General features: G+C 36.1%; 1 long non-coding RNA gene across 3 annotated transcripts in view; it reads left to right on the top strand.

Moving 5' to 3' along the window:
* The window catches only part of LOC140689668 (uncharacterized), a 40,369-nt gene that overhangs the window by 460 nt on the left and 16,310 nt on the right, over positions 1-23,599 (top strand). The window contains exon 1 of one of the 3 annotated variants that reach the window (XR_012064687.1): positions 22,629-22,694. The exons of the other annotated variants lie outside the window; for them this stretch is intronic. This is a non-coding gene — a long non-coding RNA (uncharacterized lncRNA). Of the gene's footprint in view, positions 1-22,628; positions 22,695-23,599 lie in introns of those variants that run through there. 3 annotated transcript variants of the gene reach the window in all.

The following is a 23,599-nucleotide window of genomic DNA, read 5'->3' as shown; positions in this document are numbered from 1 at the left end:
TGGGGAATAAGAGGTTGGATTCTCAGGTCAATGCAGATCTTTTATTTCCAAATCCATACCTACTCCATTGTATCACAGTGCCTTTTCAATAGTTAGTCTCTTGGTATACAGATATGAAAGTTCACAGGTTAATCCTTTGTTAGAGTCTCCACTTTTTGTAGCCAGAGATAGCTTCACAGTAGATTAAAATAAAATTCAGTCAGCATTACCTTTCTCTTGAAAATATTCAGTTAGTTGTCAAAGAGTGGGATAGTTTTGGCCTCATTTTTAGGATAGTTTCCCATGAAGAAGTCTGTGTTGAACAATACCAAAAGTATGCCCGCTGTGCCTTCTCCCATCAGCCAACATCTATTGCATATGTAAAAATCCTTTCTGTGTTAATATAAATAGAATAGACTAGCATTTATCTTTTATAAATCTGCCTTTCCAATTGACCTTAAGTTTTCTTTTGATTTTTGTAGTGGTAGCCCATCTGGGGCTGAACATGCACGTATTATTTACATTTTATCAGTTTAGAGTCTATATTTTGGTTAATAAGTTTCATCTCACATGCTTGTCTTGATGATTGGCAATGAATTTCTATAGCACTGTTGTGAAATAACGTTCTCCCACCGTGTAGCCCATCATTATAAATAACACTAAAATATACCTAAGTTGTCTACCATTCCTCATCTACTATAGATTATTTATACTGGGGTTGAGGGAATCATGTTTCAATGTGTTTATTATGTCTACCATTGCCAGGAAAGTCTGCTGGTAGTCTGCTGAACATCAGCTAAATCTTCTTTAGATCATAGTGACCTGTCTGGAAGCACTAAAAATTGCTGTCTGTCTTCCTGTTGTTTATCTGGCTGCTTCACTGCATCCCAAATCTAATGCAGATTTTCCTGGCATCCCAGTAGCTCCTTGGTAGATAGACCTCTTGCTTCCTCCTGGCAGGCCAACTGACAAATGCCAGATGCTACCTCTTGGCTTCCTTTGATTTGCCCTTCAAATATGTGGCCAGGTCTTTCCTCATGTGGTCGTCTGATTCCATGTTTTGTGTGCTCTTCAAAGACAGGGGTCTCAGGCACAGAAATTTTTCAGAGAGAAGTAAGTCTATGTAGAAATTTTGAGTCTCATCGACTATAGTAAAATACATGAATCAGATAATTAGAAACTTGAGAGCTGATTCAGTTCACAACTAAAACATTAAAAGTCTCTTTATGCCAGATAAGTATTTGCCAAATTTAAATCAGAAGATCATTGGAGTATGAGAACCTTAACAAGTCTCATGATTGGGCAAGCAATGGTTCCTTTAATTCAGCCTTGAATTTTTCACTTTTTTAGGACACATTTAAGAGAGCCAGAGGAAGTCTGTCCTTCTAAGCACATTTAAGGGGAAGCTAATTTATGCTTGTGCATTTTTTTACGCAAATTTATGGGTTTGGATTTTAAGATGTCAAACAGAAAGAGCAAGGTGGGAATAAATAGCATGGGGAATAGGAGGCAGGTGACTTTAAGGCGAGGGCCTCCTGGAGTCTGAAAAATACAGCTAGTTGTAGAGATCAAGTTCAACTTGAAATGGGGTTCTCAGGGGTCAGACTGCACAAGGCAGGGCTTTCACCTCATGTTGTTTATATTAACAGATTAACTTTATTGTCCCTTTCCCCGGCAACATCTTTCTCTCAAGTTATTGATCTTTATTCAGTTACTTGTTTTTATAATTTTTTTAATCTTAAAAGCTCCCCAAATTTGACCCTAGATACAGATATTCATGAATAGTGAACTGGTTCTAACACAGATTCTTTTGTGCCTCTTCACAAGATGGGATTGGAGACCTCAGTATTCATGAGTAATTCTACAGGTTTTAGTAATGGTTCTCCATTAGAATATTCTGAATGCCTCCTCTTTTCAGCTTTGCTAACTCTAATTCTAGAGATAAATTGAATAGGGACTCCACTTTTACAGGCTTGAAAGATGAGATCTGAATTGTCATTGCTTGTGACGTGGGGAGCATCTGAAAAAGGAGTCACTGGAACAAAAATAGTGAACAAAAGGTAGCAGTTTAACAGACTGGTATGGGATGATATTGTAATTAAATAGAATTTAAGTTTAAGACCCCAAGTTAAAAGTCACAAGGGTAAAGTTGAAAAATGAAAGATGATTTGCAATTGAGAAGCTTCTCACTTGGTGACTATATGTGTTTTCATTCAAGGTAAGGATCAAAGGGATACTTTACTTAATGATAGATAATAGATAATAGTTCTTTGAATGTAGCTGGATAGGTCAGTTAGGTTAGAAAGAAGATTTTTTTTTTCTGTGAATATTTAAAAAGAAAATATTGAAGAGCATATTCTGAAATCAAGTTAATTTAAATGTTTTATTTTTGAAAAGAAGTTCAAAGCTGTATTTAAATAATAGTTGGTTAATTTCTTCCATCCAGTTTTTAAGCTTTCTGTTTATAGTCATTGTCAATTTGAAAGCTTAGTCTTGCAGTAGAAATAAAAGTAGCTGGGAAAACAGTGAAGCATGACTAAGAGTTTCTGCCTTCTGCTGTTAAAGTGATCTTTTATAGCTTCTTGCTATTTCCTAGCTCAGAGGCAGTGTTAGAGAAGCAAAGCATTTGAGGTCAGAAATCATTTGTCAGGCTAATAGGAATGATTTTTTCAAGAGTTTCCCTAAACATGACAAAGTTAGGTGAGGGAGGGAATGTTTCCAAAATGAGAGAGAATTGCTCACATGGGAAAATTCCTCAGGGAAGCTGGTAGGTGGAGATGAAAAGGAATACATCACATTTCTTAGTGACTTAACATTGAGAAGTAGGAAGATGTTTGAAGTAATCTCTTGTTATTATCTCTTCAACTTCTATCATTTGATTAACAAGAACCTCAAGGAATTAATATTTAGAGTAATAATATAAAACATTGGATACCCCAAGTATTGTCAATAAATGACTCTTTCCTTTCCACCCCCTTGCTTTAATCTTATGTCCTTTTCTTTCTGGCAAGGTTACTTCTGAGCTGCTTAGTGGGTATAAAGTCCAGAAACTCCTTATGGAAAAGTGTTAAATGACTATCAATATTAAAATCATAAACAAATTAACACAGGCATGAAGAAAATCTCTCTTCTGGAAAGTAAAATAAGAGCAACACTTGTTAAATGAACTTGAAAATAAAAACATTAAAATGTATGTCAGCACATTTGCATCAATTAATGTTCAGTTTTACAAGCTGTGTGATAAGGCAGTTTTTTTAAAGAAACTTTTCTGTGTTTTAGTATTTTATGTGCTAGTACTTGTTCTTCTCTTTGTAAGCCTAAAAATGCATTTATGAGAGATGTAGGAAATATCAAAAAAAGGTAAATATAGTAAGATGTGCTTAATATATATTTATTGATAGGAATTAATTATATGCACTTATTGGATATCTATTAAGTCCTATGCTTTGGAGATAAGAATAAAATATAAGATATAGCCCCTGTTCAAAGATGTTTACCACTTAGTTATGATTTTAAACTTAAGGGTCATTAATCATAGAGGATCACTGAAAAGAGGTTTACTGGCCCTGACTGCAAGTCTATGTGGAGTTTAAAGAAGGGAACAATCTTGAGTTGGAGTCATCCTGGGTAGCTCATTACATTAGTATGAATGGTTTCTTTTTCACTTCCAGAGAGTAGGGAGACCTTTCCTTTCCAGGGCTAAGTCTTCTCTTTATCTCTTGCCTAAGGCAGGAGTAATTATTCAGAATCCTGAAGAGTTTTGGGAAGAGAAGGCAAGGGAGGAGGTGGGTAAGGTGAGAAGATTGTGGTGGGCAATTTCTGTACATCTATAGATGTTCTAAATTAATAAAGTCTGAATTAGAAGAATGGGAAGAAAATTTAAATATTGTTCCATTACCTTAAAGTAGATGTAAAATTGTAATCTATTAACTAAGCACTATAATCTATGAGAGGTCCCTACAGGTCTTACTTCAATGTTAAGACTTGGTTTTCCACAGATGATACATTTGACCTCAGTTACTGCTTTAACACTAAAAATAATTTTATCCAAAATTTCTTCTTTTCTTAAAAAAATCTGCTTAATAATACTCTTTTATAGACAATGGGACAATAAGCTTTGGCCCCAATTCAAAGCAGAAAGTCACAAATTTGAGATCTGAATTTACAATGATTGTATCTTTTATTTATGTGGTTTTTTTTTACAGGTGACTTGTTTGTCATTTAACAAGTATTTTTTGAGCTCCTGGCATGTGCCAAACACTGTTTTTAGGTACTAGAGATGCAACAGATAATAGAGATAGAGTGGTAAGTAAGACAGTCTCTACTTTTGTGGAGCACATACTGTAGTTTGGGAGTGGAGAGTGAGAAAAGGGAAAACAAATAAAAAGCAAAAAAGTAAACAAGATAATTTATGAGCAGTGTTGTTAAAATAGAGAAATGGGGTGATGGGTCAAGATTGAGGTGTAGGGCCCAGGTAGATACTACATAGAAAGATTCAGATAGGACAGAGAAGGTTCTCTGTGGAGATGGTTTTTAACCTGAGAGCTTGACGAGGAGAATGGGTTGGCCATGGGGAGAACATTCCAGGCAGAGGCAGCTTCCAGAGTGAAGGCTTTGAAACTGAAGTGAACTTGGTTTGTTTGAGAAATGTGAAAAAAAGCCAGGGTGGTTGTAGTATAGTGACTGAATAGGGAGTGGTATGGATAAAATTGAAGAGGCAACAGAGGCTTGATCATGTAGGGCCTTGTAAATAATAGTGGGAAATTTTTCATTGCTCAGTTCTATGTGCAAAGTCAAAATATTGGAAGGTGTGTATAGGAAAGCACAGGGCCTTTATGTTTAAAAAAATACTGTTCTGGCTGCATTCTGGAGAATGAATTGAGGATGGCAAGAGTAGAAGCAGGAAGACCAGTTGAGGATTCTGCAGGGGAAGGTCCTGGCTATTCTCATTTTTGGTGGAAGAGACTGGGATACAGAGATGCTCAGTGACTTGCCCAGGCTCATACAATCAGGAAGCAACCAAGTGAGCCTTTCTCAATTTAGTTCTCTTTCCCTCATATCCTGGATATGAAGAACTGGGAGTCTTTGAGCCTAGTTGGGAAGAACAGAAGACTTGGTGGTAGAAAGTTTCATTCAGGTTCTGGCTCCATCACCTACAAGATGAGAGAACCTGGAGGAAGCCACTTGGTACTCAGCTTCTGTCAATTTGTGATTCCTTTTTTCAAAGAGTTCTTATTAGGATATATAATTCTTATGAGAAATAAGATTTAGATATGAAAGAAATATCTGTGTTTCTCAATGCAAATGAAAGAGCTATAAATTTTTAAAAGGCCTCATAAAAGTAGAAAAGTTGAAAGGGATTAAAAGTGAAGACAGCCAGGAGATTGTTTGCCTTCCTGCATTTTAAAAGTTGTGTAAGTTCAAATTAAATTGATCAGGAATATACTGATTCTGTTGTCAGTGGCTTGAGGGCAATAAAGGGGTCAGTTGTTTAGAACCCAAACCCCTTCTCTGCTGACTCTGGGAAACTTACATCTTTGAGAAGACAAGATATTCACCTGGAATGATATACAGACCAAAATGGAGCTGAGAAGGAGTAATATAGCTTATTAGATGAGTGACTTATGAGGGGAAGGTAATATAATCATTTTTCTTGGTGTTTCTTAGTGTGTCATTTATTCTACAGAGGGATGGCAACATGTTTTATGGTCTATAGAGCTTGTTTTCACCTAAAGTGAATATCCAAACTCATAAGGACTCACTTATTTGAGATCACAAGAGCTAGATAGTTCTGTAGTGGGTGGGCATTTGTGTAAAGAAAAAATCACACAAGCTGTTTGGCATTATTTTGGCCAGAACCCTCTGGGTTTGGACTGAATGTTTCACTTTGCATCCAAGTTACATTTGTGCCCTGTTGGCACAGCCTAATGCTGATGAGTTAGATTGGGAGAAGGAAGACTGTTGTCTCACTACTTGGCTCTGGGCCATTTTGGTGCTTAAAGAAATATTGATCCCGGAACTTCCAAATAACAGCTAAGAGTGGACATGAGGAGCAGGTCAAAATTTCTTTGACAATTTAAATAGATTTTCCAGAAAATATATAAACAGTTCAAAGTCCAACACATTTTAAAAATTACTGGATTTTGATTTGGAGGCAGAAAGACTGTGACTAGGAATGATTGCACTAATTGCTTTGCTTACATGGAAGCAAATCAGTTACTTACCTGTCAGCTGTTCAACGTTATCTAAATTATTTCTTCTCTTTGAACCTCAGTCTCCTAACCTAAACAATATGAGGAAACAGTACATCTTCTCTGGGTTACTGTGGTGGATAAATGCAGTAATATATCTGTAAGAACTGTGTGCCTGGCACATAGTAAGCATTGAACCTATGTGAATTTCTGACTAGACCAGGAGCAATGTGTTAACTGTGAGGTCTTTGGCAGAGCAGACCTGGGTCTTTTGTTTGAATATGTAAACTACCAGTAATACTGACCTTTGCTTGTGTTATACATGGATTTTTAAATTGACAAATATTAAGTTGCTGAGCAGGGGTATAAATTAGGAGTGAAAGAGGAATACTTTCCTCAGTAGGTAGTTATCTTTTTTTTTAATTTAAAAATACTTTATTGCTAAAAAATACCATCATCTGAGCTTTCAGCAAGCCAGTTTTTTTGCAATAGTAACATCAAATATCACTAATCACAGATCACCATAACAAATACGGTAATGAAAATGTTTGAAATATTGTGAGAATTACCAAAATATTTCACAGAAACACAAAGTGAGCAAATACTGTTGAGAAAATGGTGGTGATAGACTTGCTTGACATATGGTTGTCACAAACATTCAATTTGTAAAAATGCAATATCTGCAAATCTTTTTTTAAACTGTTTTTTATTGAGTTATAATCATTTTACAATGTTGTGTCAAATTCCAGTGTAGAGCACGATTTTTCAGTTATCCATGAACATACATATAGTTATTGTCACATTTTTTTCACTGTGAGCTAACACAAGATCTTGTATATATTTCCCTGTGCTATACAGTATAATCTTGTTTATCTATTCTGCATATGCCTGTCAGTATCTACAAATTTTGAACTCCAGTCTGTCCCTTCCCTTCCCCTCCCCCTTGGCAACCACAAGTTTGTATTCTATGTTGGTGAGTCTGTATCTGTTTTGTATGTATGTATGTATGTATGTATGTATGTATGTATTTATTTATTTATTTATTTATATATTTGGATTCCACATATGAGTGATCTCATATGGTATTTTTCTTTCTTTTTCTGGCTTACTTCACTTAGCATGGCATTCTCCAGGGACATCCATGTTGCTGCAAATGGCATTATGTTACAATTTTTTATGGCTGAATAGTAGGTAGTTATCTGAGTAGATTTTTAGGAGCTGGAGGAAGCATGAAACAGTGGAAAGAGCTTGGACTTTCATGCCAGACAGTACTTGTCTTGAATCTTAACTGTGCTACTTACTAGCTCTGTGTCCATAGTAGGGTGGAAGAAGTTGTCAGTTTTGGAGCTTATACCTACCTCTTTATGCCAGTTTTTATCTCTGAAACATTGTTTGACTCTCCTGGTATAGCGACAAAAAATGATCTTTGATTATTTTATCTTTTATTTCAATCCTAGGCCCCTAGATCTTAATAGAACACTCCTCCAAAACTTACCAGTCTTGGATCATGTATCATGACTAAAGGATACTAATTAACTATTTAATTAACTATTCCAACTAATTTCAACTAAGGTGAGTATGGCTGACAGTGATTAAATATGTGACTCCTTTCAAGAAATGCTTGTACAAGTTACACAATTCTAAAATAAAATGAGTTAATATTAGAGAAATTCTTAGCCCTATAACAAGACAAACTGGGTAAATGTTTATATATAGGAAGCTTAAGTTTGTAATTTTTAACTTATATCACATATGATTTGGAAAAAAGGGATTATTTTAAATCTGAGTTTAACTTTGTTTCAGCATAAAGCCATTCAGTGATGCTGAAACTACTTTAGTCTGTTATTGTAACAAACTCCACCCACTGTCAGTCACAGCAAAGTTTCACACATTAAAAGAATGATAATCTTTCTATAGACATTTGCTAAGCACATATTGTCTTTTCGTATTGGAAATAGTGGATAAAGGAATATATCCCTCCCCCAACCTCCAGCATTGAATTAATCCTTGAAGGATTTTGAACACACAGTTGTAATATGAGATGTACACTCTCCTAAGAAGGCATGTAACCTGGGATCTCCTGGCCTCTGGCTGGTTAGGATGGGCTTCTTAGAGACCGTTGAAACTGGGGCTGAGAGAAGGAGTGTGGGGTTCACCATTTGGAGGACAGTGGGAGCAGAGGGAGCAAGTGTCCTTGGATTTTACTTTGAACTCTGTACTGCTTACCAACTGAACTCACACTGGCTTGTAATTGTGGTTCAGTTAATGGTATTTCCTCCTTCTGATGGACCTGCCAGCAAGCCTGAAGTGATAGTGAAGGTTGTTTAAAATATTTAGATACTTCACTGCCCTCTTATTGGGTAATTCTCTGGTACAAAACAGAGTTGACCTTTTGCAATACTTTTTTTTTTCCTCTTTGTTTCCACAATACCAGTCTCTATTCCCCCTCCTTTCTTACTGGCTTGCTTTCTGATTAACTTTCATTTGACTTCTAAATTTTGAAGGCTACCAGGTCTTGATCCCAGGCAACCTCATTCCTCTACTTGTACCCTTTCCCTGAGTCATTTCATGAATCCCCTGGGTTACCATGGCTTTAACTACCATCCATAAGCTTATGACTCCCAAATATATCTTTCCTTGGACTCTAGAGTTGTGTATTAAGATGCCCACTGACATCTCTATCTTGATAACGGCATATAAAACTTACAATAGGCAGAGTAGAATTCATGATTCTAGCCTAAACAATTCTGTACTCACCTCTGTTCCTCACTGCCTGCTCCCTCCCATATAATCTATTAAGAAGTTTTGGTGATTAGCCTTCTAAAGGGTTAACTTGCTTCCTTATCTACCACTCTGGTACAATTCATCATCTTTTCTTTCCTGTTCTCTTGAAAAGCCCTCCAGACTGATCTTCTTTCTACTGTTGCCTCTTTACAGTCTATTCACCATAAATCAGTCAAAGTTATGTTTTTTTAAAGATCATCTTTTGGGAGTAGTTTAGACTTATGGCAAAATTGAGAGGAAAGTACAGAGATTTCTCGTATACCCTGTACCCCTTCACATGTATAGCCTCCCCTGTTATCACCGTCTCCCAACAGAGTAGTGTATTTGTGGATGGATCAATGGATGGATCTACCTTAACACATCATTATCACACAAAGTCTATAGTCATTCTTAAGTTGCATATTCTATAGGTGTAGACAAATGTTTAACGACATGTAGCCACCATAAACATGTCATACACAGTATGTTCACTGCCACCCAAATTCTTTGTGCTCTACTTATTCATCCTTCTCCTCCTAAAACCCTAGCACCCATCAATCTTTTAATTATCTCTGTAGTTTTGCCTTTTCCAGAATATTACATAGTTGGAACCATACAGTATATAGCCTTTTCATATTGGCTTCTTTCACTTCTTTTCACTCATACACTTACGTTTTGCCATGTCTTTTCATGCCCAGAGTTGTCTTTTAAAGTCATAAATTCAATTATGTCCTTCTCCTCATTTAAATACCTCCATTATTTTTTCAGTACCTTTAGCACAAAAATCCAGCTTCTTTACCCTGGACTATGTCCCCATCTGTTCTCTTTGATTAACCTCTTACCTTCCTTCATCCTACTTACTGTGCTCCATGATCATCTTCACGTCCTCACAAATGTCAGAATTGTTACCACCTTCATACCTACACTTGCCATCCTGTCTGCTTGGGATGTTTATGTCCCTGGTTATTGTACTAAGAGAAGTGTATTGACTTCTCATTTCAGGTCTCACTTTAAAAATTGTTTCAGAGAGATTTTTTTCTGGTCATACCATTTACAGGAGTCTACAGTGCTTTTTGTCAAAGCACTATCACAATCTGAAATTATTGTAAATGTTATTATTTTTCCCTCACATCTACTCTGTCACCTCTTAGGATATGAAAGTAAGCCTCATGGTGATGGTTTGGTTGACAGAACAGACAGCAGATCCATGTAAAGATACTGGTTCACAATCCCTTACTCTTTGGGGGTCAGAAATATTTTAGAATTTAATTTTTATCAAAAGATCATTCTAATTTTATAGAGGTGTTATGATACCTATACAATATATTATGTAGCATCACCATCTGGGTCTAAAGCAATATGCCTTAATCAAACATGTTAGTATTTCTTTAGAGTAATTTAAGAATATTCATTCTAAGTGGAATGAATGAAGTTCTTATGTTGGTTAGGTTACATTTTGCTGTCAAGTGCAATTTGGAAAAAAATGTTTTGTTTTTCAGAGTTTCTCATATTTTGGAGTTGTGGATGAGGGATTGTGGAACTTTGTGAAGTTTCATTAACGTTGGGTGTAAGAAGCTCCTTCCGTCCTCGTGAGATCTTTTTCTCCCTCTGATCCCTCCTGACTGTTCTGGAGATTGTTCTGGAGATGCCTACCTTCCACTAGGTCCAGTAATCCATGTTATGTCATGTAACTGCATTACTGAGAGCTTTCTACCAGGCTGAGTGAATTAAGTCTCTTTCTCAGACACAGCATTCCTGAGCAGCCCTGCACTTCTTGCCTGAACTCTACTCATAAGTGGCAATCCTAAAACAAAGTGATTGAATTGGAGAAGAGAAAGGACCGTGAATTGCAGGATGTTTTTAGACTTGGTTGCATTGTTTCTTTTATAGACTTTCCTCTTGCTAAGTTTCATCTTAAGGCCTGATTTGAGTCTCACTCAATAAAAGATAATGAGAAAAATAATTACTCAGTAGTAGAGAACAGAAAACTGAGAGTAATCTTATTTCATTGACTGTTTATCCATATAATTATTTAATAGACCATTTAGAATTTATAATAAATCAAAAATCTGGTTATTATTTTCCTGCACTCCTTTTAAAAACAGATTTAAATAGTGCTTAAAATTTTAGCCAAATTTCAGAAGATAAACTTTTACATTGTGTTAAATTTTATAAAACAATGGTTGTAGTGAAAAATGACAGGATGATCTTTGATTTATCACCAAAGGTGTTGGATTGCTTAATAAAATAATCTGTTATACAATTCACATGGTAACTATTTCTGCATTAAACCCTTTTAGTTTTTACATGTCACAGTGTAGATCCTGAAATGACTGAGTGGGAATAAAGTTACTGAACTTTGGATCTCCTTTAGCTTCTCTGCATTTAAATAATAGGACCATTTAATTTCTGTACCACTGCTCTCCACTAAATGACACGTGCTTAATTTATTGTTTTTACAAGGAAAATAATTTATTTCTGGATGTTGAAATTTAGTCCCATGCAGCTTCTTCCCTACATTTTCTTCTATGAAATTTATGGTATCTGATCTTATGTTTAAGTCTTTGATTCATTTTGAGTTTGTTTTTGTGAGTGGTGTAAGATAGGGGTCCAATTTTGTTTTTCTCTGTGTTTTCCTTTAGTTTTTACAACACCGTTTGTTGAAGAGAGTATCTTTTCCCTGTTAGGTGTTCCTAGTTCCCTTGTTGAATATTAGTTGACCATATATACAGTGGTTTAAATCTGAGTTGCCTATTCTGTTTTAGTGCTCTGTGTGTCTATTTTTGTGCCAGTATCATACTCTTTTAATTTCTATAGCCTTGTGGTTATAGTTTGAAATCAGGAAATGTGATGCCTAAGGCTTTGTTCTTTCTCTGGATTGCTTTGGCTATTCAGGGTTTTCTGCAGTTCAATACAATTTTGGGATTGCTTTTCTTTTCCTATTTCTAGTGTAGTGAATGCCATTGGATGTTTAACAGGGATTGCATTGAATCTATTGATGGCTTTGAGTTATATGCACATTTTAACAATATTCTTCTGATCCATGGATATGGGATATCTTTCCATGTGTTTGTGTCTAGTTTGATTCCTTTCAACAGTCTTGTGAGTTTTGTTGTACAGATTTTTCACTTACTTGGCTAAACTTATTCCTCAATATTTTGTTGTTTTTGATGTTATATGAATGGGATCATTTTTTAAAATTTCTTTTGAAGATGTCTCATTATTAGTGTAGAGAAATGCAATTGATTTCTATATGCTTATTTACTATAATTGTTCTATAATTGTTTTATAACTTTTCTTCTGCAAATATTCCTCCCTTCATACAAGTAATATCAGATGTATTTATCTAGACCAGGAATGATGAGTGTAATGATCTATTGAGAACCAAGTCATCCTTTTGAAGCACAACACCTCATTTAAAGTCTTCTCTTTCATAGAGTATACTTCAAATTTGATACGTTGCAGAGCAGACGTTTACTGGAATTACATTAGTGAAACATGCCATTACAGGTGCAGTTAAGCTTGAATTCTATAGAATTCCAGAGGAGAGAGAGTGCCCTACCCTATGGCATCTCTCCACTTATTCCACCATTGACTTTTCCATGTCCCTCCATAATAAACCTTTATCATATTAAGTATTAGGATAAATGGTTTACAATTACTCCAAACTACTTAGAACACTTATTTAATCCATCTGTTTTTTATTTCTGTGTTATAGAATGTATCCATGTAGACTGATCATCCGCCCTTCAAGAGCCCTGTAAATTTGGTATAGGTACAGATGTGAATAAAGCTAGCTTCCTCTCTTGGCCCCTCTGTTTCTACTGTTCTATATTGCTAAAGAAATTAACAAGGTAATACATTAGAAGTGATGGGACAACAGTCAAAATTTTTAATATAATATTTATTGATGGACTTTTTACGTGAAGATGTTGTAGAGTGATTGGATAAAGTAAAATTTTTCCTTCAATGGCAAAACTCTTTACTGGCTATTAATGTACTTGGGTAGATGCGGAAACAATTCTCTGTGTCTCTGTAATAGTGATTGCCAGAAACTGGCTATTAATTCAGGAGGAATTTATTAAAATGCAGACTACCAAGATAGAGATGTAGGACATGACGGGTAGGATCCAAATAGTCATAGTAATTGAAAAAAATAAGAACAGGTGATTTTCAGAATTCTACTAGAGAAATGCATTGTCTGTTTTTATTACTTAATAGTGGAGTTATCTTATATTTGCTAATGTTTCTTTTTTTCCCCCTTATTTTCTGTCTTCAACAATTTTCTGTGCTTTTGTTAAATCTGATCATCTGATCCTTGGTTTTGTTATTCATACTTTTTTTTCTTAAGTTTGACATACTTCTTGTCACCCAGCTTAGATTCTGATTGTTCTTATGCTTACCTAAGTTATGTGCAAAAGAGAAGATTTACTTAGCTATAATAAAATGAGCTAAATCTGCTTAAAGCCAAGATAGGAAATTAAAAAAAAATTTTTTTTTAGTTTTAATCTATTTCTTGGTGCCAGTAGGAGGGGTAGTCTGTCAATTATGTATTAAGTTAGACTTTCATATCCACAGTGCACATGCAACATCAAAGTTCTGAGCTAAAATAATTTCTTATTAACATTTAAGTAAGATTTTTATCTAATCCAGACACAGTGAGAGGCAGAAACCAAAGGGGTTTAATAAGCACCTTGTCATTGAAGGTCAGGTTCCTAACAGAGCCCTTAATTAGCATGTGGAACATCTTAGGGCTGAAAAATCTCTTGCCAAGTGATTTTCTTTTTTGACCAGTTCACTCATACAGGTGATAGTGTCAAAGAACTTGCGGCTGAAACTTATTTTACATGTTCTTTCCATAATAGGGATACATTTTCTGTGCTCATGGATTCTCTGCTGACTGAATTGTTTTCTGGGGGAATGCATATAAGAGTACTAAACATTTTCTGTAAGGTGAAGGAAATGTCAGATTCCATTAGGAATTTGGATAACAACATCATTTATAGGCATTTCATTTGGTTTTGGCTGTTCAGCTGCAATGAACATATTGGGAACTATAAATAATGTGGTTAAATTGTAGGGTTATTTTGTGTTTTATTTTATATATAACTCATTTTGATATTATGGCATAAGTCTCTTATTTAAGGGTTGTTCTTGATTGTTCTAGGTTGGCTTTTATGCTTTCAGGGCTATTTGTAAGGTCCTGAAGTCTGTCTAACCTTGGCACTTCTCAAGCCTCGTCCCTAAAGCCTATGATCCTGTCTTGTCTCTGTTAAAACCCTCTCTGTTGAAAACAGAGTTTAATGAAGAATTATCATGCTGGGACTGGGATAGAAGTGGGAAATAGTCTATTATTTCACCTTGTTGTACAGAATTTATCACATTGTTTAATGAGTAATCATAGATATGTAGGGATAGAAGGTCCTGCGTGGGTTTGCTAATAACTGCCTATTTAATATTAGATGCCATTTGGCCTCAGTAGCATTCCTTTATTAAAAGTACATAAAATAAATGAATTGGATTAAATGTTCACTGGGCTCTATCATACCAAATATTCAAAGGATCTTAGTATTTGTAATGAAAAAAAATTTTTTGTCTTATTGATAAATCTAATTTTTTAGTTTGAACCTGGGAGCAATTTTGCTGTTATAATTTGATTAATTCAATTCAAAATAGCACGCTTTAATGAGGAACCCACTCTGGGTAAAGAACAATAAATAAATATCCTTATAGGTCACATCCGTATTCTATCAATGTTCTGTCTTCTTGGGAAGATGGGGAGCTGTTCTAAGGTAAGCAGCAAGGCTCGCTCTTACACAATTAAACAGGAAAGGAAATGAGGAGCTGCAACTGACCTCTGAGGGGACCAGCACCAGGCCTCGGGAATGGGCAGGAGTGGTGAGGATGCAGAGCAGAGCAACCTCCTCCTCTGAGGCAGGACATTTCTGGGCAATATTAGAGCCCACTACTGTGAGCAAGTAGACAAGTTAGTATAGTCCATACCTGCTGTCAGGAACCTGGTTATATTTAAAGGACACACATAGATAAAAACTTCTAGATAAATCTGAACTCTGCCTGTCCCAAATCAACTCCAAGCTCAAAACTGTATCTTGGAGGCTGTACAGTAACATCTCTAAGTAATCACATTGATGAACCAACATTTCTTTAGGACTTTTAGTTCTTTATTTAAACTGCACATATCATTTTTTCAGCTGAATTTCCAGTGCTTGAATAGGAAATTAACCAGTGCAGACACAAACCTGAGGGAGAGAGACCCTGGCTAAATTGGAGGAGTGATCTTAATCTGCAGCTCTGCTGTGTAGAATAATAAGACATACAGGGGTGTTCTGAGAAGGAAAATGGCAAACTTGACAGTTGAGGAAAGAAGATGTTTCTTTCTGTGAAGATTGACTAGAGTGAGGATGACTGTGGAGGAAGGGGGATTTAGCATGGTTATTTGGTTAATTTTTTCATTCTTAATCCCTGGCATTTCACCATCAGTCTATTAAGTCATTTGGGAATTAATTTATGCAATTGCTTCTAGTTTAATAAATAGAGTAACATAATTTGTACCATACTCCTGTCCATTTCTGTAACACAGCTATTAATGATCTTTAATTTTGCTCACTTCAAACTATCTTAAAGAAATGCAGTGATTCTTAAAGAAATAAGTCATGAGGCATTTTTGATTTTCCTTATTATCCTCCCATTTTAAATAGATCATTAACTTGAAGTGCATTCTTTTTTAAAATGGCGTTCTTTTTAACTGAGATTGGGTATGTCCATACTTTCATACCTTTCTGAGTTATCATAGAAGAAACCAAAGACTTTGTTTCTGCTTTTGATTTATCCACATTGGGCAGTGCCTTGCTCAGTTGGATGTCACCTCTGAATCCAGACCAGTTCTTAGTCTTTCCCCTAGAATATTTTTGACTGATAGAGCTCAAGAACCACCTATTGTTTGTTTCTGGTGCCTAAAGCAGTTATTTATCAGGGAATGAAAAAATGGATTTTATTGGAGAGCAATAACTGAAATGCATTTGGAATGTTGTGAGCAGAAGCCTCAAATTAAGCTTATCACAAGCTTCAAAATGGCATATACCAGGAAATTCATTCTTGCTTTCAAGATAGGAAGAGGGATGACATTATAAATGGAGGTACCTTATTCTTTTCATAAGGAGGACACTGGGAACCATTCTGACTTGAAATGATGCCTCTTATATAAGTGACTCTCAATTTAATTTGGAAGGTACCTATGCTCACCACTCTAGCACGATGGCCACACCATCGAAATTCAACTTAAAGAGCCAGGCAAATTGGCAGCTGAGGTTTCCATCTCAGATATGCCATTTCAGCTTCTTTCTTCAAAATAGCAGTGGTTGACCTATTTCCTGGGTGGTTGAACTAGATGGTTTTTAAGTTTCCAACCAGAGGAAACAATCTAAACTTGCAACAAAATTAGTACAATTAATTATTTCCAGACCAACAGACTCCCTCCTTCCTTCGTGAACTCAAAAGAGGGCCGAGAAGTTCAATAAACTGAATTTTTAAATTTTGTTCTCATTTCTTCCCTCAGTGTACCTTTGGATTATCTGTGAAAAAAGAAAGGAAATTAATAACACAAACAAGATTATAATGCAAATTATATACCAATTTGGGATAATGCATTTTTCAATAAAATAATTTTTTATCTCATACTTATGGAGCATGAACTACATAGCAGGGTATTGTGTAAACACAAAGGATGTTTACAGTCAAGAAGTCCTGACATCCATCCATGGACTTTTTTCTAATTCCCTGTGGTGTACTGAGTGGCAGCAGGGTGGTGGTTAACCTCTTAAACTCAGGGGTCAGAAAGTCTGCCTTTGAGTCCCATCTCTTTCATTTGCTAGCAGTGTGACTTTGGACAAGTCATCTAATCTCTAAATGTCTGTAAAATGGAGATGTAATCAAGCCTAGATCCCAGGGCTGTTATGAGGATTGTGAAACAATGCATAGAACGTGCTTATCTCAGTTCCTGGTACATAGCTAGTACTTTATAAATGGTAGTGATTATTATTATTACATTTCTTTTTTGATAGATGGGTACACACTGCCTACTGCAGCCTTTCTGAACAGGAAATCAAAATTTACATGGCAAAATGTCACTAATTCACATTAATGGGAAATATGACCTTATGTGGAAATAGGATTATTCCAGATACAATTAGTGAAGTTAATTTGAGAGTATCCCTAATCCAGTATAGCTTATGTCTTTATGAAAAGGAGACAATTGGACATAGAGACAGAGAGTAATTTATTATGCAGCAACAGAAAACTAATGAAGGTTTTTTGTATCTTCTCTTTATCACTTCATCCCTTTTACAAGAAAGTTGAGATCATTTAACAGTAGTAAAAATTAATGGGCACCTGTTTTGTGTTAGGAGTTCTGTACTAAAGAATTCCCGCTAAATATTTATACAAACTTTTCAATAATTTGAGATAGATGTTAGCATCTCCTCCATTTTATCTATGTAAATACTGAGATTCTAAGGGTTTAAGTTGCTTGTGTAAGGTTCCACAGTTGGCCTGGTGTATATTTAGATGCAAATCTAAAACAATTTGACCCCAAAGCCTTGTGCTTTACAAGTGCTCTTGTCCACATGCCCAAACTGGTACTTGAAGTCTGTGCAATGTTCTGAGTGTCTGTGGGACATGGGGAGGTGGAACATAACTCTCTTTCCATGGCCATCCCTTCCATAGTTGATTTGGGTGGCTCTGTGGTAGAGAAGATGCTACTGGGGCTCCCAGCCAGCAATTAGTACAAGTAGGGCCATGATTCTGCCCTTGACCTCAGCTCAGCTCTGCGAAGGCATGTGGGTTAGACTTCTGAAGATTCTCCTCTGCCTTTTGCTTCCAGGTAAAAAGCGTTTCCAGAGAAGTGGAGGAAATTCAGCTTGTCATGGTGTAAAAAAATGTTCATAAATGAAACTCTGAAATAATTCTTACAGTGAGTAGTCTTAGGTGACCATTTTAAGAAACAGTCAAATTTGAGGACTCTCTCAGACCTATTGTTTCTCCTCAGCAAAATTTAATATAACCTATAAAAACATAGGCTTTATATTTCTCTTTTATTATCCAGTCCACATTTTAGTTACTCAGTAAAATCATGTTTTCATTTCTTCACGCATTGATTTACTCATCAAACATGTTTTGAGTGCTGACTATGTGCCAAGAATTTTCTGGGTATTTGGGTTAAAAGGGTCAAAAAGAAAAGGTCCTCATGCTCAAAGGAGGTTCTCATTTTAGTAAGCATTAACACTTTCCTCCACTAACACCTAGGAATATATCCCATCTCCTTTTCTTTTGTCTTTTGTTTGTTCTGATCGTCATCATTTTTTTCTTTTTGTTAATCTATTCCAAATTTTAGTGAATCAGTTGCTGATTTATTTGACATGAGCCATATGCTGTCTTTCTTCTCTGATAGACATCAGTACTGCCACCATGAGAATAATATTTTTTTATTGTCCCCTCTACTGTGATTATAATACTGAAATTTTAATATTTGGGCCACTGCCACAAATAAAAAAATATTAAATCACAAAACTTCTGGGGGATAAGATCTGGAGTGCAGATGGTGGTATCAATCTCCAGGAGAGTCATCTCTGAAAAATTTTCCAACAATGTGGCTTAGTAAACACTGGAAATATTAGAAGCCCACAAGCCTTGATTTCTCAACAGTACCTTGTGGGGATTCACGAGGATCTTGTAGTGAAAGAAGTGCATGCCCTTTTTATATGACTTCAACAGCTACCAGTAATGCAGTGCTGAGGCAGTCCGTATTTAATCCTCAGAAGAGATAGAAGATTATACATAATACCTGAGAGAGGCAAGTTGCATTTTACAGGTATTTTGGCTCATAGCACACATAACCTATTTCATTTTTTTGGAGGGCCATGTAACTGAATAGTTTTAATGGAAAAAAAGGCTTACTCATTTAAAGGCTGGTTTATTTCTTGCCTATTGTCTATTATTTATTTACTTTTATTTATTTACTTAAAAATACTATACATCACAGTCACAAAAGTGATGAGCAAATATTGACTGAATCAGTATTCACGATACTCATTACTTCATGTAGGAAACCATTGCTACCTAAATCTGTTCCCAGAGTTAGGGCTCAAAATATATGGTCTCCAATCTAATATAATCCATTGTGCAAACTGATAATCTAATAGGAAAGGCAAAAGGCAAGGAAGGAAGTAGGCAAAGAAGGGAGGAAGAGGGGATTGCAATGCACAATAATAATTACCAATATTCACATTGGTACGTGGCACTAAGGGATCTCAAGGAAGGGTACCCAACCTAGAGTGACTGCGGGTGTGTGTGAGTGTGTGTATGAGAGATCATTCTAGGGGAGGTGATCTGATCTGAATCCTGAAGGGTAAGGAGGAGGAAGAAGTAGGAGGGAGAACATTCCAGGAGATGTTAGAGGAACCTGCTGAGACATGAGGCTTGGAGATAGAAAGGGGACAGGTGGTCATGAAGGACCACTTGTATGGCAAATAAGCAGTTTGAATTTTACTCAAAATGTATTGGGGAAACACTGAGTAATTTAAGGCAGTTTGTTGTGCTTTTGAAAGCTCATTCTGGGAGCCCTGGAAAAACTGGACTGAAGGGATGGTGGGAGAGGAGGGTAGATGGAAGAACAGAGGCCAGTTAGTCTGCTGCAGTGAGTGAGGTGACCCCTGAGTAGTGCCTGAACTCAGGCCTGCAGAGGTGGAAAAAGGAAGTGTCAGCATGCAGAAGTGGAAATAGAATCCCGAGTATTAAGAAAGTAGAAATGACAGATGGGTAGCCTGTACAGAAAACACGGCCTTTTCCCTGAAGCAAGTGTGATTATTCAACTGTCAAAGTGGTACACATTCTCTACCTTCAAATTAATACTAATCCAATTCATGTTTTGGAAGTAGACAATCATTGGTGTTATAACCAGGGCATCTTTATCTTTGAGGAATATTAAGGGCTGTTAAGCATATAGCATCATGGGCTGCAGTGCTTAATGCAACTTGAATCTTTATTTACTGTTAAATATTCAGATTAAAGAGTTCACTTGGCAGGTATTTTATAGTGTGAATAAATTAAAATCCTTCGTTAAATTAATTTACATTTCATGTGTTTTCTGATAAAGTACAAAACGTGGCTTTCCTGTTTATCTATACTGGGTAACGAGGTTGTCTCAAAGTGCCAAGAATCTAATAATCTCCATTTTGGTGAGAGGTGGGGAGGCTTCTAGATATCAGACTGGCTTTATTAGACAGAAAGCTCTAGACTTTCACAGGCTGCTCCTTCGGAGGGGTTTCTGAGATACTCTTCTTTTTACTAAGGAACCTTGTTTGCTCTTTATTAAAGTAACACTGGTAAGTCACATCAGTCATAGCACTAGGGAAGCCGATTCTGTATCTTACACGAGAATTCCCACAGAGTAGTTTAGTAATATCCAGTAAATACACATTAGGTTTAATTTTATCCTAATCCTAAATATAAGGGAAGTTGGACTCTACATTTGGATAATAGAAATCTGTGCCTTATTTATCATAGAAAGGATGACAAGAGGAAAATATTGACTTCCTCTCCTTGAAATCTTCCAGCAGGTTGATTTGTTATTCAAAAGTGTGCATAGAAAAATTGTCTCTTGGTATAATAAGAGGAATATAGAAGATAAGAAAGAGATATTTTTCCCCTTCTACTACCTCAAAGCAGATGGAAGTAATTATGTTTGACATTGTATTTGGGTGGGATGAATTAAGTATTTCTGATGAGACCCAGTACGGGCTTGCAGGAAAACTTGAAGTAAGAAAACAACTTAATTCTTTTAGCAACCTGAAGCATGGTCATTCTGTCATCCTGTTACTGCTTCTGTCCTATTTGCTGATTCTGGCATTAGGTAAGAGGAGCTAAATCATATAGCATTTTTTAAAGTGCAAGATGTTGGGTGAAAAAGTAATTGTTTTGGTGGCAGATTATTGGAAGAAAACTGGCTGGACAAAGTCAAATAGATTGATTTACTGCAGTTTTTCAAAATCTTTACATGCTGATGTAACAACCATGAAAATAACCATGTTTTGAGTGCCTAACCTGTGTCAGGCACTGTTCTAATTACCTTGCCTGAGTTAACTTGTTTCCTACTACTTCTCTATGGATGGATGAGTGCCAATATTATCCTCATTGTCCAAATGAGGAAACTGATGGCAGAGAAGTTCTGAATTTGCCAAACTTACACACAGCTTACAAGTCTTTCTTTGAGGGCAGAATCCAGTTTATAGTATTTCACAAACTTTGCTGACCACACCAAAGGTCCATCCCCTTTTCCTTTGGACATCTATTGAAATTAATATTCTGTAGGATACAATCTGAAAAATGTAGCAGAGGGAACAGTATGGAGGAATGTTGGGAAGAACATTGCAGAATAATTGTATCTTCTCAGGCATAAGAGATATGTACTACTCTAGCCGAAGATCAGGAGATGTTTGCCTCCTCTCACAGGTCAGCCAAAAATACTACAGGCCCATGATTTACTATTTAAAAATCTACAGAACCTAGACTTTCATCCTGGGTGAATTCTTTCCATTTATGGTAGGTAAATCTTTGCTGAGATAGTACTTACAATATTTTAATTAAAAAGACAATGATCCTGACCTAGGCTGTGTCAAGCATGAGCCCTGTGTCCAGATCCTTTAACTTTACCTAGCTTGTGGTCTTAGCCACACTGGCTAAGCCTCAAATCTAACTTTTATCAAATAACAAAGAATTTTAACAGCTTGGCTCAGTTCCCTGCTCACACTAAACCTTTATTCTTCCTAAATTATCTAAACAGGCAGTGCATAGATCAGGAAAATTTAATGGCCAATAAAAATAAAATGCTCAATTTTTCTTGTTAATCAAAAAAAGAAAAAGAAAATTGATGGAATATTATTTTTTCTGCCAATCAAATTGGCAACATTTTTTGAGACATAATTGAGATATAAAGAAGTGCACATATTTAATGAGCTTGGTCAAAAGGCACTGTTTCTATTATTTTAATTGTAATAGAAATATCAAGGCACCAAAAAGTAGAGATTAGCCAGACCATTATATTGCTCTTGTTTATGTAAAATCTGTGCCTGGCAAAAATAGTTATTAAATACTCTTACTGTGTTCACTGCATAAAGGTGGCACTTTTCAATTAACTAACCCGCCCTGGGCCCCAGAGCTAGCACCGCTCAAGGGATAGATAGATGGCCTACTAGGTGGCCATCAACTACAGCTTGACCTTTGCCAGGATTGGTAAATCAGTCATTCCAGAAGGGATGGGAGTGGAAGGCGCTGAAGCCTATATGCCCATGATTTACTATTTAAAATAGTAAATCTGGGCAGAGTTGGGCCCATGTAGCACATCTAATAAGCCCTGCTCCCATTCACCATTTGAGATGTTGAAGTTAAAAGTAAAGCACATATGAAATCTGAATAAAGGGGCCTCATCGAAAGCATGAGATTTTCAGACATCTGCCTTCCTCTCTCTACTTTTCTGTGTGTAGCCTACACACTGAGGAGGGGCACATACATCTTTGTGACTTGTTTAAAACTCATAGGTAATAATGGTCTGGTGCCATGAGAACAGAAAACTGTTACTTGCTACCAGATTATCTCATGCCTAATGAAGAGGATTTTCCTAAGGTTTCTCAACAATAATGAGGAAGAACTTTCTAATAATTAGGGCTAATGAAGAATTAAAGGAACCAGGTGACTCCTCCTAGCTAGAAATACTCAAATAGTGTTAGTATGGAAGGGATCAGTTACCAGATAGGGATTGGACTCAGTGACCTCTAAACTACATTTGAAAGCTGAGGGTATATGGTTGTTTTTGTCTAAATGTCTCCAGTCCCCTTTGTTTTCTGAGGCACTTTTTGTCATGAGCAATTAGCAGGATATATTTTTACTTAATGTATGCAAATGAATATTTATGAGCAATTTTAGAAAGCTTCATAAGATAGTACTTTTTAATATAAGCTGTCAGTGTAAAAGTCCAAATTTTAAAGGTGAAACCACATTTGCTTATAACCAGTCTAGGCAAAGATAGAGTAAAATTGAATGATTCAAGAAAGTGTCCGGTAGCACATAATAAGCAGCCTTTATTAAGTGGTGCAAGTCAATATCAGTTCAAGGATCACCATCTTTTAAAATTTTTATGTCCAGACACTAGTCTACAGCTCATAATATTCACTCACTAATTACCTTAAGCATCAAGTGGTAATCCTGAGGCTTATCCCCCACTAACTTGGAGGAGTTGCCACAGTCTTCTGCCTCTGACTATTTTGTGGCTTGATTTATTTGTGTCTTAAAATAAATGTGAATTCATAGCCACAAGAAAATGAATCTTGCTCTACTGAATGGCATTCCCAAGGAAATGAGATTAGCATTACTGTTAGTTATTATTGTCATTGTTATGACTTTTAGGAGAACTAATTTTTGTTTCAGGATCAAATATAATAAAACAGGCATCAGTGCTCTCTGAAACAGTTTGTATCTTTGTTTCTAGTATGCAAATACCTTTTGTGGCACAATACTGAATTCTTTTGGGCATGTAAATAATATGTTAAAGTGAAAAAAATTCTCTTAACAAAGTTGGTTTATGATTTTAAATTTTC

The sequence above is a fragment of the Vicugna pacos genome, chromosome 27 (assembly GCF_048564905.1).
Source record: "Vicugna pacos chromosome 27, VicPac4, whole genome shotgun sequence".
Taxonomy (NCBI): Eukaryota; Metazoa; Chordata; class Mammalia; order Artiodactyla; family Camelidae; genus Vicugna; species Vicugna pacos.
The sequence above is the reverse complement of the archived record's forward strand: the minus strand, read 5'-3'. Positions and strand labels throughout refer to the sequence as shown.